Source organism: Schistocerca gregaria, chromosome 2 (genome assembly GCF_023897955.1).
Source record: "Schistocerca gregaria isolate iqSchGreg1 chromosome 2, iqSchGreg1.2, whole genome shotgun sequence".
Classification (NCBI taxonomy): domain Eukaryota; kingdom Metazoa; phylum Arthropoda; class Insecta; order Orthoptera; family Acrididae; genus Schistocerca; species Schistocerca gregaria.
In genome coordinates, this window is record NC_064921.1 from 936,470,162 (window position 1) to 936,488,631 (window position 18,470).

The 18,470-nt window shown below is 40.7% G+C and overlaps 1 long non-coding RNA gene across 1 annotated transcript in view; it reads left to right on the forward strand.

The window, feature by feature from the left end:
• LOC126335380 (uncharacterized) overlaps positions 1–18,470 on the forward strand; it is a 561,036-nt gene that overhangs the window by 499,576 nt on the left and 42,990 nt on the right. The gene's annotated exons all lie outside the window — the stretch shown is intronic.

The window sequence follows — 18,470 nt, forward strand, 5'->3', positions numbered from 1 at the left end:
TATAAGGTTCCACACACACACCATACATATGTTCAAATATCAATGGAAAGCAGTCGTGTGGATCAAGAAGTTAAGAAAAACACAGGTAAAACAATAGAATGGAAAACGTTGTTACATGGAAAAAATCAGTTCTTTAGCAATCACAACAAGACTCTATCAATAGGGAACTTCTTCTTCTTACATCACATAATTTACCTTCAGCCTGATATGGCTTCCACTCCTTGTGGATGAAGTTCAGCCATACAACTTCTTGGCTGGTTCAAAATGGTTAAAATGGCTCTGAGCACTATGGGACTCAACTGCTGTGGTCATTAGTCCCCTAGAACTTAGAACTACTTAAACCTAACTAACCTAAGGACATCACATACATCCATGCCCGAGGCAGGATTCGAACCTGCGACCGTAGCAGTCCCAAGATTCCGGACTGAGCGCCTAGAACCGCGAGACCACCGCGGCCGGCCTTCTTGGCTGATCCAGTACTCTTTCCACTATTATCTGTTATGGATATAACTTTTTCCAAATTTGAATGTCATCCTTTGTGTCTAACTAGATTTAGTCACATCTTTCCAAATCATGGGTGCACAGTCCTTAGGATACAGGACTTATATTCAAGAAGATGGCAGCTCACATTTCGGCCTAGCTATCCATATTTAATTTTTCTATGGTTTCTAAATAGGATTAAGGCAAATTTCAGGATAGTCGCTTTGAAAAGGACATAGACAAACTATTTTCCCAAACCTCTTGAAGCCAAATTTGTACTCTATCTCCAAGTACTTTGTCAGTGACAGTATGTTAAACCTAAAATTCTTCCACCTACTTTGTTTCATAACCATCTAAATGATTTCTCTTATGTGGTCAGTTTTTAATTCTGTCAATTCATACACACACACACACACACACACACACACACACACACACACACGCACACACACACACACACACACACACACACACACATATATATATATATATATAAAATTTCCCTGGTGTTTATTTCAATTGTTTAATTACATTTCCCTATTTTGTTTCTCATATTTACTCATTCTTGTAATTATCGAGATTATCCTGGAAAATTAAACAAGGTTACCTATATTACTTCTTGAGCTTCAACTGCTGTTGTGTTATCAGGCAGAATCTAGTGAAATGTTATACTCTCATTGTTATTTGGCGAAACACTAAGAGAGTGTGATTTAACTATCAAGTAGTGCCATACGCCACTTTTAGTATGAATTCTTCAATATTAGTAATTCTTTTAAGCAAACAAAAGTTATTGTATGTTAAATGTTGTGTGTGTAACCCTTAATACTGTGTATCCATTGATAGAACATCCAATTTATATATGCTTTAAAACTATGTATCTTTTTCATTGAAACAAATCAATTTTCTGTTTCATAATCTTATATCTGCCATTAGCCATATCTAAATTTCTGGACATACCTTTTTTGCTTCTTGCATTAGTTAAGGTAACCTCATTTCGTCTAAAATGATCCATAGTTACTTACAGTTAATTTTATTCACACAGAAAGCGAATATGTTTTCTACTCTTGTAAGATGCTTTCTGCTGTTTTACATAGTCTCTGAAACAACATTTTCAAATGTATCTAATGTTCAGTGTTGAACAACACTTTAATGCTACTTCTAATTTTCGCACTTTTTGCATTTTCCCTTTTCAAAGTGGTAAGAACCTACGCTTCTTGCACTTTCTATGTTGCTCAATATTTTTTTAAATAATTTAAAGCTTTTCTCTTCATTCTGAACGACACCATGTTTCACTAATTCTAAATTTATTTGGTTTGGTCCCACAGGTTTTCAATTTTTCGGTTTCATTTGTACTTAATACAGTTTCTTCATTTGTACTGAACATTATACTATCTTTTCTGTTCCCTGTTCATTTCATACTAATGTGGCACACATATCACAGTTGTTTCATTTTGAATACCTTTTTAAACAGACACCTATCACTTTATCTTTGTCTGTAATATATCTATTAGTCATGTGTTAGCCCCTCTCCCCCACTTCTTTAATGAAACTATATAAATATAAATACGTAAACAGTTATAATGTGAACAGTAGCAGCACCATAAGGATGGTCCTCAAGTGCATCTACATCTACATGACAGACTAATGAAACATTATTTATGAACCATTGTAATGGTGCTTCACTTGTTCCATTGCTGGTTAATGGTGACCTGTAGTGGTTAGTCATATAAAGCTATTTTGTGATTATGACAAAGGAAATATTGTAGAAATGTATATATGTAAGAAAATGAGATATATATTTTACTCTAAAATAAATTATAAATAGAAAAGAGCCAAACAGATTTGTTAATACTGAAGGTAATAGATCAGAGGTGCTTTAATGTCTTCAGTGGGACTCTGGGGCTCTGAACAGCCTCTGTGTGTGCTTACCCAAAATAATAACAACCTAAGGATCAATGCATATGAAGTCCTACTGCACAATGAGGAAAACAACTCTCACATTAGTGTATCAGTGTTGGTTTTATGAAGTTATTTTTTCTCTCGGTGTATAGTAGATGGAAAAGAAGCAACAAGCAGCATAATAAATCTGCAATAATTCTAAGAACAAGAACAACAAACAAAAGAATTTATATGGTACAAGCGGATATATGGTGACTCGATACTTGTCACCCACATGCATGCAGTGGCCATGCTGATTATTTCTGCCCCTGCCCCCATCTTTGTGACTCCTGCTGGATGTCATCTGATCTTTACATGGTCCGAGCATTCCATTGCACCGTCTCAATCTCTCTCTCATCCACAAACACCTAAACCACATGGAAGGATTTTGTTGCTTTGCATCTATGCTTCATTTTCACTGCACAGCACAGCACAAAGCACAGGTCATACTTGAGTACGTGATTACAATATACAATCCATTTCAACATTGTGAATCCATGCACTGCTCTTGCTGTGCAGTATATTCAACTTCATGTTTGTTGTTAACTGCTGTTGTAAAATTCAATGCCGTGATATTATTCTGTGTTTTTCTAATCGTAAAATTAAGCTGTTGATTTTAAAAGATAGAATGAACCAATGACTTAAAAGTATTGCAACAAAATCTTGCATCGAAAGTTCGAAGGTGATTCATCTGGAACATGCAGTACAAACCTCAAAGATTTTCGATCAAGACGGTGAGATTCAAGAAGGTGGTGTAACTATATAAAGCTCTAGTGTTTTAAGCAGTAAGACATCTAATGACTCGTTAAGTTGCACAAAAATACGAATCTTATATCAATCTCAGATTTGTTGATTTCAATAGCTCACCTATCTGTATGTTACACAGCAAGCTACTTCTAAATAGTTCTGTGACACCTGATAAAATGCATCAACATTTAGAAACCATATATGCTAACTCCAAAGTCATTGAGAAGTCAAAAAATTGTGAAGTATATGGCCCATGCTGTGAATTAAAAAGTCGTGGAATGATGGCATTTGGTCTGGTAGCACAATGCACAAGTGGGTAAGAAACACACTATCTCTAAGACTTTAATAAAACCATTTGCTGCTGACATAGCACAATATACACTTGACAAAAATTTACAAAGCATCTTCCTACACTGCCACTTTTGAATGACAGTATTTCAAACTGAATTAACGATTATGCATTCTATATCAAATAAGAACTACTTGGTCACCTTCAGCACAACAAATTCGTCTTGCAAATGGATGAGTTGAATGATGTTGCTGGACTGGCCATCTTGCTGATGGGTCATCAGTTTAAACATTCACTCAAAGAAAACTTCCTTATGTGTGCATCAGTGTCAGCTAATAATACCAGAAAAGAAACGTTTACCATGAGTAAAGAATTTTAAAAATAAACATCACAATTGGAATAACTATGTCTATATTTGGACATCTGGAGTCAATGAAATGACTCATAAAGCAGCAGGAATGGTATGTCTAACAAAATGTGAAATGTAACACTGCAGTTGCAGCTAGAACAAGTATAGAGAAGGATTCATGGAAAAGAAGGTGCCACCAAATCTAAAATTGGCTGTTTATGCACTAAAAATAGTAAATTATGTTAAATCATATCCAGTCAGTGCTGATTGTTTCAATATAGTGTGAACATTATAGGAGGAAACATAAACCACTAGTGCTCCACACTGAGGTTAGGTAATTTCTAGCAGGATTATTCAAACTAAGAACTGAATTACAAACTTTTATGACTTGACATTTCTTTTAAATTAAAAGATCATTTGAGCAATGTGACATGGATGTTCAGACCAGCTTTTTGCTAGATATGTCCCAAAAAATTAATGAATTAAATCTGTCTTTACAATTAAAGCAGACAACAGTTTTCAATAATAGTAACAACTACTTTAAATAAAGTTATATTGTTGGCAACAGAGAACAATAAAGCTTTTTGCAAACTAAATGTGTTCATTTGAGAGACAGCAAAATCACCAAATGAAATATTTGAGTAACTGATCCATTGTCTAAATGATATTCACACATCTTTTAAGATGTATTTCCCTTAAGAGCAGCATATAAACCCGAAAATGAAATCATAGATTCAGAATCCTTTTGTATAAAGTTTTCAGAAGCCAGAAGCAATGACACATGAAACTTACAAAATCCTTTTGGAAATCAGATCCAATCATGGAATAATCGGTCAAAACAATGTTACTTGACGAGTTTTTTAGCAGAGTTTCTGATGAATTACCACAACTTGCCACACAAGTTCTGAATGTTCTTCACAAATTCCCAACAGCATATCTGTGTGAAATGGGATTTTCAGTATATACAGATGCAAAGACAAAGTACCATGACAAACTAGTTCCTCAACCTGACATCCATCTTCTGCTCTCTTCTATCAAGCCTAATTTTAAATATCTGGCCAAAAATAAAAGAACTCCGTAGCTCCCATTAAATGGAAACTATTTTATCAATTTACAGTGAAAACAGTACAGTGCCATTTTGTGTAGTGTGGTACTGTGTGTTGTTTATCATATTGTTGTAGATGTCAATAGTGTATAATTTACTTATTTCTGTATGATTTTTTGTTAAATGATTATAATTAAAGAGTGAATATAAACCAGATTTTCATTATTTTAGAGCACCATAAGTATTTAGTACTTCGAAAGTGGTCCACCGCGAAAATAGTTAGAGAACTGCAGAAATAGTAAACCAAACTCAGTGGAGACACAGTACATCATAACGGCTTCATTAAGAACATCCATAAAGAAAAGATTCTTTTTGAAAACTTGACAAACAGTTTCCGCATGGTAAAAAATTGGAATATTTTTGTATGAATGACCTGCAGCGGAATACACCAAACAGATATTAACATCAGCGTTCAGAGGAAGAGTGCTACATCAAAATGTGTTTCCCCAGGGTGTTCAAATAAACAATAGCTTACAGAATCTTGAAGTACTCCATCAGCTATTTAACAATAGAACAGTTATATTGTCACAAGTTACTAGACAGCAAAATTTGCTGACTCTTTACTGAAGGAGGCCAATGGCAGAAAAAGGCAGAAAAACTGAATTTCGCAAATGTTTTAATGTTTTATTAGAGATCTCAGCTTTTACTTGGAAAAAAAAACAGACAGAATGGTATCAATGCTTCTTGTAGAGAGGGGGTGAGTAAGAGCGAGCTGAATTCATTAAATGATTAGTAATATGATCCTCAATCTTAAGAAAAAGGCTGATAAACAGGCATAAAATGGATATTTCTTCAGAGGTGGCATTGCTAAGGTTTGTTATCCTTGGGATCCACATCTTAGATAGCTGTGACTAAGGCAAGGGACAAGACATCTGTAACTTAGATGCTTTTATAATAAATGTTTTGGATTAGCTGAGCCAAATGCACAAGCATGTTACCTAGTTACTGGACAGTTTTCGAAAATAATTCTTCAGAGCTGGCATTGCTAAGGTTTGTGATCCTTGGGATCCACATCTTAGATAGCTGTGACTGAAGCAAGGGACAAGACATCTGTAACTTAGATGCTTTTATAATAAATGTTTGGATTAGCAGAGCCAAATGCACAAGCATTTTACCTAGTTACTGGACAGTTTTCGAAAATATAAGATCACTTTGTGAACATCTTTTCTGTGACTGGCTTCAAAGATTTTGCAGCAGACACCAACTTTTCATTGTGTTCTGAATACTTAGAATGGAGATACGCTATTCAGTTCAGTAATTCTGTTGCTTATCAAGATTTTTGCTAGCCAGGAATTATAAAATTCTATCGCACAATGCCTTAACGCTTCTGCTTGTTACTGTTATTATTGTTACCACTTGAAATTTTATACCAGTAGGCAGTTTTAAGTCGTGTCTTGGCCCATACATATTCCTCAAAGAATAAAGAATAAATAAGACGAGGCTAACTGGCCCTTAACTGTAGCGATCTGGGCAGTTTAATCACATGTCAGTTCCTTTCCAAATTAATTTATTTTGTATTATAAAATTCTTTAGGGTTCAACCTGTGAGTTTATTGTTTTAGTAGATGTACTACCTATAATGAAAACTAATTTTGTCCTAATACAAATAGTTCGATATGGCTTACTGCAGGTACATATGATCATTTTTTTAGGTAACTGCTGTTACTGCAGTACTTAAAACAGGCACTGTACGAGATTCACCATTGCTATGACTGAAAGTGACACAGCTTAATTTAGTAAAAAGTAGACAATTGTACTTAAGAAATTAATTATCATAAAGTAATCATTTAGCTGTTCCCAGGGGTTAACTGTAATCTTCAAAAACCCAACTCCGATATTGGCCTGCCAAACGCACAGTGAAAATTTGAAGAGGAAACATGCACCAGATATCGACACGTTTAAGTAGAGCCTGAAATGACAGGAGGCCTAGGAGCGGGAGGTGCTGGTGGCTTTACTGGACAAAAATTTAACTTCCATAAAACGCTTAATCTGTCAATAGTTGCAGTACTTACATTTGGCGACTAGTTTCGAAATTTATAGGTTCATTTTCAAGCTTGGCCTACTGAGACTGCAAAAGACAAATTTAACTTCGTCATTTATTAATAGAAACTAAAACCGAAATTTAAACACCATTGCAAGAGAGAATTGACGTTTGCTGGTCACAACAGTTAGATCTCGAAATATATTTATTACATTTGGCTGTAAGACGATAAATCTTTACTCCTCTAACTGATATTAAAACGAATGGCTGTAAGTTCTCTTGTAAATCGTACTCAAACAACAGGTAATAGACTTAGTCATACTCGTAATACCAAAGCAGAATGATACAGGAAAGATGGTAAACAGAATGAAAATGACCGATATTAAAACAAGTATTGAGACAAATACTACAGCAACGTCTTTAAACGGAATATTCACGCAACACTTTACACAGGAGCATACACGGCGTGTACATCAGTTCACTGGGGACACATCGAAATGCGCGCTTTAATCTTTACACGTTTACAGAAAAGACTCGACACCAGAACGTAGGTGGTGCGTACACCAATTCATCTGAGGCACATCGAAAGTGTTACGTGTCAATAAATCATGGTATTTCCTTGTCACACATAAACACATGATTATAGATATAAACACACGATAACCCACACTTAACACTACGCTGAACAAACAGGGGGCAAAGGGAACGGAATTGGAAGTGGCATAACCAGCCACCTAGCATGTATGAGGAACGAACGGATGGACACACGCAGTTTAACAAGATACTAACTCACTTGCGGTAGGCAGCATCAACACAAATCCATGAACAATACGAACACAAGAAAAAAGACTAAACCCTTAAAAAACACAATGCCTTAAGAAGCATGATGACCAAGAGACAATGACTCTCAGACACACAATCGACCCGCAGCATCCTCAGCTGAGCACTGTGCTCCATTCTCCAGACACATATCAGCAGGGCCCCGCCCCCCTAACAGAGTGTACCCAGGACTAGGGTCTAGCCAATTATTTCCACACTGTACTGTTTATAAATGGCTTAGTAGGTGACGATGGAAGTTACATAAGGCTCTTCGCTGCAAACTGTATCGAAATTCAGGAAGAACTGCAGAGAATGGACACTTGTTGCAGGGAGTGGCAGCTGACCCTCAACATAAACAAACATAAACTATGGTGAATGCATTGTATGGTTACACAATTTTCGAACAATCACTGAACAGAGTTACTTCTATAAAATACCTAGGAGTATGTGTACAGAGCGATTTTAAATGAACGTCCACACAAAATTAATAGCGAGCAAGGCAGGTGGTAGACTGAGATTTATTGGAAGGAAATGTAGTGCATCAACGAAGGAAGTAGCTTACAAAACAATAGTTCAACCTCTGCTTGAACATTGCTGGTCAGTATAGGATCTGCACCAGATAGGACTGATAGAGGAAACGGAAAAAATCCTTAGAAGAGCAGCACGTTTCGTCACAGGCTCATTTAATAAGGTTGAAAACGTCGCGAAAATGACCAGCCAACTCCAGTGACGGACGCTGCAAGGCAGGCGTTCTGCATTTCCAAGAAGAGTCAATAAATATATTGCTTTCTCCTACGTATACAGGGTGAGTCACTAACTATTGCCACCAAGAATAACTCCAAAAATATAATAGGAGCTGAAAAGTTTGTGGGACAAAAGTTGTATGGGACAACAGGGACCATAATATGAGTAGGGGGCAAAGCAGGAGTGGCCTTACTCTCCATTGTTGCCAGATGTATCCAAGATGGCGGCGATGATGTCATCCAAGATGGCGGCTTGTAGATTTTGTAATAGCACATGACGTCATCCAAGATGGCCTCTATGGTGTCATTCAAGACCAGGCTTTTGGTTTGAAGTTTGAATTTTGGTAGGAAGAAGGTCGATTGGATTATCTCCACTAACATAACCCCCTCACCCAGATAATGGTGGGAAGTTCAAATGCCAACAGGTAATGCAATATACGACGAAAGTGGAGAGAACATAGTTCAATTGGGCTACCTCCACTAACATAAGTCCACAGACTGCCACGTCATCCCATGAACTGGCGCCAAGTTTGAATTTTGGCGGTAAAGAAAGGTCACTTGAGATATCTCTACTACTAAACTAACCATTTTCTTAGGTTAGTAGATGCATTATTCTGTTGGAATTTGAACTTCCTTCCATTTCTGGGGAAGAGGGCAGTGCTCTCTGGTGGTGGTACTGTGTACTAGAGCCGGACCTCATGGTGAACACACTGTTTCCAGCTGTCTTGGATAACGGTACTTGTGTCATCAGCTGATGTCATGGCAGCCATCTTGGATTATTCCACAGAACAGACGACAGTGCCCCCTGGTGGTGGTACTGTGTACTAAGTCAGTTGGAGTCTGGAGCTCGTGGCGAGCTCACACACTGGATGGCTGTACTGCATGAAATAAAGACTTCAGTCTGAGTTCTTTATCCCCCTCCTGTTCATAGGGTGAACTGACTTAAGTAGTCCAATCGCCCCTATCTTAACTCCCATTTGCTTAGGTTAGAATTAGAGATAGCCCAAGTGACCTTTCTTTACCACCAAAGTTGGCGCCTGTTCATATGGTGAGGTAGCAGTCTGTGGGCTTAGGTTAGTGGAGGTAGCCCAATTGAACTATTTTCCCTCCATTTTCGTCGTGTGTTGCATTATCCTGTTGGAATTTGAACTTCCCACTGGAGGAGGGAGTTAGGTTAGTGGAGTTAACCCAATTGAGCTTCTACACACCAAAATTCAAACTTCAAACCGAAAGCCGCCATCTTGAATGACGCCATGGCCGCCATCTTGGATGACACCATGCATTGTTGCCAAGTCTACATGCTGCTGTCTTGGATGATGTCATCGCCACTATCTTGGATACAACTGGCAACAATGGAGTGTGAGGCCGCTCCTGTTTTATGACACTACTAATATGATGTTGTTTTTCGTTGCAAGGTGGGGTCGCTCCAGAGATATGAAGGTCAACTGGCTTAAATGGCTCTGAGCACTATGGGACTTAACTTCTAAGGTCATAAGTCCCCTAGAACTTAGAACTACTTAAACCTAACTAACCTAAGGACATCACACACATCCATGCCCGAGACATGATTCGAACCTGCGACCGTAGCGGTCGCGCGATTCCAGAATGTAGCGCCTAGAACCTTTCGGCCACCCCGGCCGGCGATATGAGGGTCGACTTTGTTTTTTTAAAATAGGATGCTATAGTTTGGTACTTATTTTCTGACAGCAGCTATCGAGACGAATCAAGTGATGTGTAACAGTACGGTCTTTCAAGGTCAATGAAGGTCATAAACATGGCCTGAACATCCATTTACAGAAGTGTTCGTAGTGATGACCATTGGTATCAATGCAGTGCTGCAAACTTCTTATCATGGACTGAGTGGTATACCTTATTACATCGGCATTTGTCGAAGCACATGTTCTGACAATTCCCTCTCACATATCTTCAGGTGTAGTTGGAACATCTTTGTAAACAATGTCTTTTACGAATCACCACAAGAAAAATTCCAGAGGTGTCAAGTCTGGCGAACGAGTCGGCTATGACACATCTCCGCGTCCAATCCAACGATTTGGGAATTGACTATGCAATTCATTTCTAGCCATCAGCGAAAATGTGTCGGGCACACGTCGTGTTGAAACCACATTCTGTTTCTCTTTCCTAAGGGTATTTCTGCCAATAACTGATGTAATATTTCTTGAAGGAATGTGGTGTACTTCTTACCATTAAGATTTCCTTCGATGAAATAGGGCCTATAATTCTGTTCTCCAGGATCCCACACCATATATTCACCGACCCCTTTTTTTTGGCGTGCAACTTGCCGCAGGCAACACGGATTTTCACTTGCCCAATAATGCATGTTATGCAGATTAACATTTCCGTGGTTCGTGAATGTAACCTTTTCAGTAAATAAAATCAAATTTATAAATGTGTCATCCCCGTGAATGTGAAGTCGAGCCCATCGGCAGAATTCAATGCGACGCATACAATCCGTACCAGTTTATTTTTGTTGGAGACTCATACGTTAAGGATGACATTTATGTCTATGCAGAACATTAAAAACACTACTCTGGCTCATGCCAGATTCCCTTGCGATTTGACGCGAACTAACACAAGGATCCCGAACCACAGGGGCAAGAGTACGAATTTTCGTTTCCTCGTTAGCAACTTTCCTTTGCCAGATATGTGTCCGATGCGTTAAAGATCCAGTTGTTATGAATTTATCATACACATATTTAAATGTACGACGTGTAGGGTGAGTACGTAGAGGGTATCTTTTAGCGTCTGAGTCTCTAGCTTTCACTGAATTTCGTTGTCATTCCAAGTGAATGTGAAGCATATCGACGTCTTCTTCGAAGGAATACATCGTTCACATTCGCTTGATTCGACGATAGTAGTCTTACCATTCCTACTCGTGTAGTATTGCGAAATCGTCGAACGGTGTTTACATGTCAGTGACACGTTAGATCATTACGCCGTATTCGGCGAATATTTACTATTTGCACGATATGCGAGAGAGAATTATCAGAGCATGAGCTTCGATAAGTGCGGAAGAGATAAGTAATACCACTCAGTCCATTATAAGAAAAGTGCAGCACTGCATTAATACCAGTGGCCATTATTAGAACACCTGTAAATGGACGTTAATGCCACCTATTTTACCTGGGTTGACCTTCCAAAACCTTACTGTTACACATCATTGGATTCGTCTTAGTAGCCGCTATCAGAACATAAGTACCAAACTATAGCATCCCATAAAGAAAAAGTTGACGCAACCCCGTCCTGCAACAAAAAACCGTCATATTATGATCCCTTTGTCCCATGCAACATTTTCCCCTTCAAACGTTTCGGCTACTATCCTACTTTCGAAGGTACTCTTGGTGGAAATAGTTAGTGACTCACCCAGTACATAGCGAAACGAAGATAAAATTAGAGATTCGAGCCCGCACAGAGAGAGGCGTACCGGCAACCGGTCTACTGGCGAACTATCCACAACTGAAACATGGCAGGGGAAAGTGACAGTGGTAAGCACATTACACAGTGGTAAGCAAATTACCCATCACCACACACTGCAAGGTAGCTTACAGAGTACAGATGTACACTCCTGGAAATTGAAATAAGAACACCGTGAATTCATTGTCCCAGGAAGGCGCTCACCTGCACGGCGCCAAACACGCATACGTCCATCATTGGCACCAAGGCAGAAGCGACTGTCATCGCTGAAGACGACACGTCACCATTCGTCCCTCCATTCACGCCTGTCGCGACACCACTGGAGGCGGGCTACACGATGTTGGGGCGTGAGCGGAAGACGGCCTAGCGGTGTGCGGGACCGTAGCCCAGCTTCATGGAGACGGTTGCGAATGGTCCTCGCCGATACCCCAGGAGCAACAGTGTCCCTAATTTGCTGGGAAGTGGCGGTGCGGTCCCCTACGGCACTGCGCAGGATCCTACGGTCTTGGCGTGCATCCGTGTGTCGCTGCGGTCCGGTACGAGGTCGACGGGCACGTGCACCTTCCGCCGACCACTGGCGACAACATCGATGTACTGTGGAGACCTCACGCCCCACGTGTTGAGCAATTCGGCGATACGTCCACCCGGCCTCCCGCATGCCCACTATACGCCCTCGCTCAAAGTCCGTCAACTGCACATACGGTTCACGTCCACGCTGTCGCGGCATGCTACCAGTGTTAAAGACTGCGATGGAGCAAGTATGGTGCGTCTGACACACCGGTGTCAATGTGTTCTTTTTTCCATTTCCAGGAGTGTATATGCCCCGAGCAGTTTTATGTGCATAACATAGTATGGCATTGTCATGGTTCAAAGGGCTCTAAGCACTATAGGACGTAACATCTGAGGTCATCAGTCCCCTAGACTTAGAACTACTGAAACCTAACTAACCTAAAGACATCACACATATCCATGTCCGAGGCAGGATTCGAACCTGCGACCGTAGCAGCACCGTGGTTTCGGACTGAAGAGCCTAGAACCGCTTGGCCACAGCGTCCGGTGCATTGGCATGTATGTCCTGTAAATTGTAACGCGCATTCATGAAACACCCAACAACCAGATTTTGTAACAAGTGCGCCTTGTCCTCCCTTGAATAGTCGTAGTTTTTCTTCTACACTACACGGTCGCACTGCCACAAACTTATTTGAAATCTGTTCATTTTTTTTTTTTTTTCTACTCGGTGGACAACGATTGTTCTTTACTACGTCTCACAGGAGACGGAATTTCTGGCTGCCTATCCTACAAGGGTGATGAACTACATAGCTCCACACCTCATTCAGTAGCCGGCCAGGGCGGCCGAGCAGTTCTAGGTGCTACAATCTGGAACCGCGTGACCGCTACGGTCTCAGGTTGGAATCCTGAATCGGGCATGGGTGTGTGTGATGTCCTTAGATTAGTTAGGTTTAAGTAGTTCTAAGTTCTAGGGGACTGATGACCTCAGACGTTAAGTCCCATAGTGCTCAGAGCCATTTTGAGCCTGATTCAGTATCACTTTCATTTGTTAAGCACTTGTCGGCAGTGTTGTACTTCTCATCTATACTATCCGCTCAGTCGATTGTATACGACACCATGCATCACACTGACTTGTGTTGCAGACACGCAATATTTCGTCTGCTAGTTCCTTTCCCACTCTGGACAACTCCTTGTGTTACTTTCTGACGAAATGTCAATTTCGGCAACTGTTGCAGATCTAACGCAGTGTTTGCTATGTTTTTCGTAGTCATTTCTCTGTTTTGTACCAACACCACTAGCAGTGTAGCGTTGTTATGGGTTAGTCGTCAACCCAGCTGTTCAGCTAAGCCTCTTAGCCCCATGCTGTGCTCACCACTGGATACCTACACTCCTGCCCCCTGTTGCCATTGGCAGCCAATATCGTGGTTGTATGGTAGACAAGACGTGGGGCATCGAACGCCGTACAGGTCATTGGCCTCTTGCTACCTCGGTCTCGAGGGCCTCCTTGTGAGAATGCGCGTCAGCCGTTTGACTTCTGCGTCGACGCACAGCTGGAACCGCCACAGCGTACTCCCGGAAAACCTCTCTGATATCGATGTCCACAGGTGTGACAGCACGACTCAGAGCCATTCGTCTGGAAATCGCACACTGTTTACACCTTTCATTATAGCACTATCATGAGTTGACCTCCACTCTCTGCCCTACCACTCCCCCCCCCCCCCCCCCCCCCCCGCCGCTCTCCCATCACTGATACCACACTGTGTCGCTCTTACTGTTGGTGACAACGTTAATCGCCTCTGACTCCGCAGCAGCTACGTTACATTCCTGCACCTTGACAATCTGCCTCACCTTTGAAGAACGAGTACACTTATAAAATAAAAGGTCTCTTGCCTGTTTCTTGCCTGTTTGTGAAGCACTTCGTACCTTCTAGGTGGATCAGCCATTGTTAGAAAACCCACAGAACATACAGAATACCACAGTCGTAGTTTCGCATGCGTAAAACACGACAGAATGCTCAAATATGACGGAAGTTTACACAGTACGGAATGCGGAAAGACCGACCGCTGACAGGATGGATGCGCAGTTGTTTACTGCGCATCCCCGGTCCAGAGTCCACAAACGCTATCGTCGACTGCAGCCAAGATCGTGTGTACGCTCTTGCTCATCGTAAGTTTAAATCTAGCTCGCGTATTGTCAATAAAAATTCCATTCTTGTGCATTTCCCCATTATTATTTATAAAGGAAGGAGAATACATCTGGAGGTTCAGATATACTCGAATAGTTCAAATGGCTCTGACCACTGTGGGACTTAACTTCTGAGGTCATCAGTCCCCTAGAACTTATAACTACTTAACCTAACTAACCTAAGGACATCACACACATCGGTGCCTGAGGCAGGACTCGAACCTGGGACCGTAGTGGTCGCGCGGTTCCAGACTGTAGCACCTAGAACGGCTCGGCCGACTCAGCCGGCAGATATACTCGTTGGAACAATTGAGAGAATAATTTAGTTAGTAGTAAGTTTTATAATGATCTGACCTATAAGTTCACTGCAGATGTAATAACAAAGGATTTCCTGTCAGATGGGTCGCAGTATGTAGAAATCGACGGAAAATCACCGAGTAAAACAGGAATGCTATTCGGCATTGCCTCAAGGAAAAGCTATAGGTCCTCTGTTTTTCCTGATCTATATAAACGGCTTAGGAGAAAATCTGACCAGCCCTTTTAGGTTGTTTGCAGCTGATGCTGTCATTTTGCGTCTGCTAAAGTCATCAGATGATCCAAACAAACTGCAAAGTGATTTACTCAAGATATCTGTAAGGTGAGCAAAGTGGCAATAGACTCGAAAAGAGTGAAGTCAACCTCATGAATACTAAAACCCATCCGCCAAATTTTAATTACACTCACGACTAACGTAAGATGAAACGACCACATAGATAACATTGTGGGCAAAGAAAATCAAAGACTGCGTTTTATTGGCACGACACATAAGAAACGCAACAGATATACTAAAGATAGTCTTTACCCTAAGTTTGACGTCCTTCTCTGCGGTGTTGCTGTGTGGTGTGGAATCCGCATCAGATAAGTCTGACGGAGGACTTTGGAAAAATACAAAGTAGAACAGCTCGTTTTGTATTATTCCAAAATAGGGAACAAAGTGCCACGGACACGACACGCGATTTGAGGTGGCATCACTAAAATAAAGGCGTTTTTCGTTGCAACTGAATCTTATGGGGATATTTCAATCACCAAATTTCACTTCAGAGTGTGGAAATATTTTGTTAGCTCTCACATAGACAGGGAGAAAAGATCAAAGTAATAAAATAACAGAAATCAGAGCTCGCACAAAAAGGTTTAAGTGTTCGCTCTTTATGCGCGCTGTTAGACAGTGGAACGGTAGAGAAAAAGCTTGAAGTTGGTTCGACGAATTCTCAGCCAAGCACTTAATTCTGAACTGAAGAGTAATCATGTAGCTGTAGATTATATCTACATTATTTGTAGCTTTTGAGATTCGGTTAACCGGTGTTTTCAGTTCAGTTACGAAAAAACAGACGGTGTCATTATACGTTTTACTGGCTAACCAGTAATGAATGAGGCAGATGCCCTTAATTTTTATGGCAGTGGTCTCTCTACCTAGTACTGCATGGCCATTCCAGGTTATCGGAAAAGGTAGGAAACGCTCGACAGAGCCCTTCGCTTCATTAGTAAGCAAGAAGTTGTTCACTCCAGCCAGCCTTAGGGCGAAACAGTGTCGAAGCAGCAATCAAGATGGCGGCGAGGCGATAGCATTATCTGTGCGACACATCTCCATTGCGCGGGGGCGGCCCGTAATGAGTTGCGCGTCGCGTGCCAAGGAGCGCCGAGGGAAAGACAAACCCTCGCCAGCCGGTCATTTATTTTGCAGCGCCGGAATCGCCACCCGAGGGTCACGCTCGCCACGAACGCTTTTCGCGCGCTAACATTTCCGACAGCGGCGGTGCCGGCCGGAAACCAATCATGCTCCTCGACTACCGGTCACGTGATGACAAATGATAGTGGAGCAGCGCCTCGCAAGGCAGCGGAGCTCTGCATACACTGCTTCTCTTGCTGTAAACGCGTATTCATGCTCCAGAATTATTGGACAGTGTAGCAGCGTTAACGTCTAGGCATATTTGATAGAAAGAGTACTTTTTAAATATTATGTTATGTATGAGAGAAGAACAATGAAGGATGAAGTAAACATGAACACGAGTTTGAAGGCATTTCGAAACAAGCAACGTACCAACTTCCTCAAATAGCAATAAAATGGCTCGGCCACCTTGGACGGCTAACAATAAAAATTAGTTGCTAAGTGTCATACACTGAGAACACTACAGAACGATGTGACAATTGTATAATTGTATTAACTCTTACAATAACATGCTTGTATGACATATCAGTTCAGAAGTACAACTTGTGGCACAAAACAAAACCACATATTAAATCAAAAACGAGAAATTAAATTCTCCAAGATGAATATACTTCTGGAATTATTGTCTTACACAGGCGTTTTCGAGTAGACTGAAGCTATTTTCATTGACTTTTCAGTTATGATATTGGTGTTAATTTATTCGTCGAATTGCAAACAAGCTTAAAAACTGACATGTGATGGATGTGTTTTCGAGTAGACTGATGTCATCTACACTGATATTTACAGTTATGATGTTGGTGTCAGTGCATTCCTACAACTGAAAACAAACTTAAAAACGATGATATGAAGGATGTGGTTCTATCAGAGCACACAGAGGAGCGTTAAATTGTTATTAGTACTTTGCAATGGAGTGCACGTTTGTATGGCTCCCCAAGTTAAATGTGTAAAGATTTTCGGCTGATGTGAATTCCAAAGTAGTAAAGTAATGTAACCTGGAAAAGGGCTTAGCAGTGCAGAAGCGCCTCCATATCTTCTGCCTTCAGACATACCACCCAGAAGACATTTCCAATGGTGGGTGGGGAAGGAGTCAAATTCACATTGGATCTTAAGAGCAACAGCAAAATGTTATATTTACCTTTCTTGGGTTCCACAGCAGTTCAAATTATTTTTGTCAACCAGAAACAGATGAACTCAAGCAGCACAAAGCTCATAAGTTTTATTTGGAAGAAAACAGATGCTTGTGATTGCAGTGAAATAAAAAACTATGGGCCAATAGGTTTTGGATACGTTTCTAGCTACTGTTTTAAATTTTGATCAAAATCATCACTTTAGCGTGTAAGGTACTGTCTCAAATGCGGAACAATCAGCCATGATTAACGATATGAGTATGTAGGAGACAACATTAACCACTGCATTAAAGACAGAAAAAAGTAATCTACAACACATTAAGTTTACCAAGTTATAGTATTATCATGACACTTCCATGTCAAAAGTTTCAAATCTCCAGGTGGAAACTTTTCATGATCTACATCTACATCTACATCCATACTCCGCAAGCCACATGAAGGTATGTGGAGGAGGGTACTTTGAGTAGTACCTCTATCGGTTCTCCCTTCTATTCAAGTCTCGTATTGTTCGTGGAAAGAAAGATTGTCGGTATGCCTCTGTGTGGGCTCTAATCTCCCTGATCTTATCCTCATGGTCTCTTCGCGAGATATACATATGAGGGAGCAATATACTGCTTCACTCCTCGGTGAAGGTATGTTCACGAAACTTCAACAAAAGCCCATACCGAGCTACTGAGTGTCTCTCTTGCAGAGTCTTCCACTGGAGTTTATCTTTCATCTCTGTAAAGCTTTCGCGATTACTAAATGATCCTGTAACGAAGAGCGCTGCCCTCCATTGGATCTTCTCTATCTCTTCTATCAACCCTATCTGGTACGGATCCCACATTGGTGAGCAGTATTCAAGCAGTGGATGAACAAGTGTACTATAACCTACTTCCTTTGTTTTCGGATTGCATTTCCTTAGGATTCTTCCAATGAATCTCAGTCTGGCATTTCCTTAGGATTCTTCCAATGAATCTCAGTCTGGCATCTGCTTTACCGACAATTAGTTTTATATGGTCATTTCATTTTAAATCACTCCTAATGCCTACTCCCAGATAATTTATGGAGTTAACTGCTTCC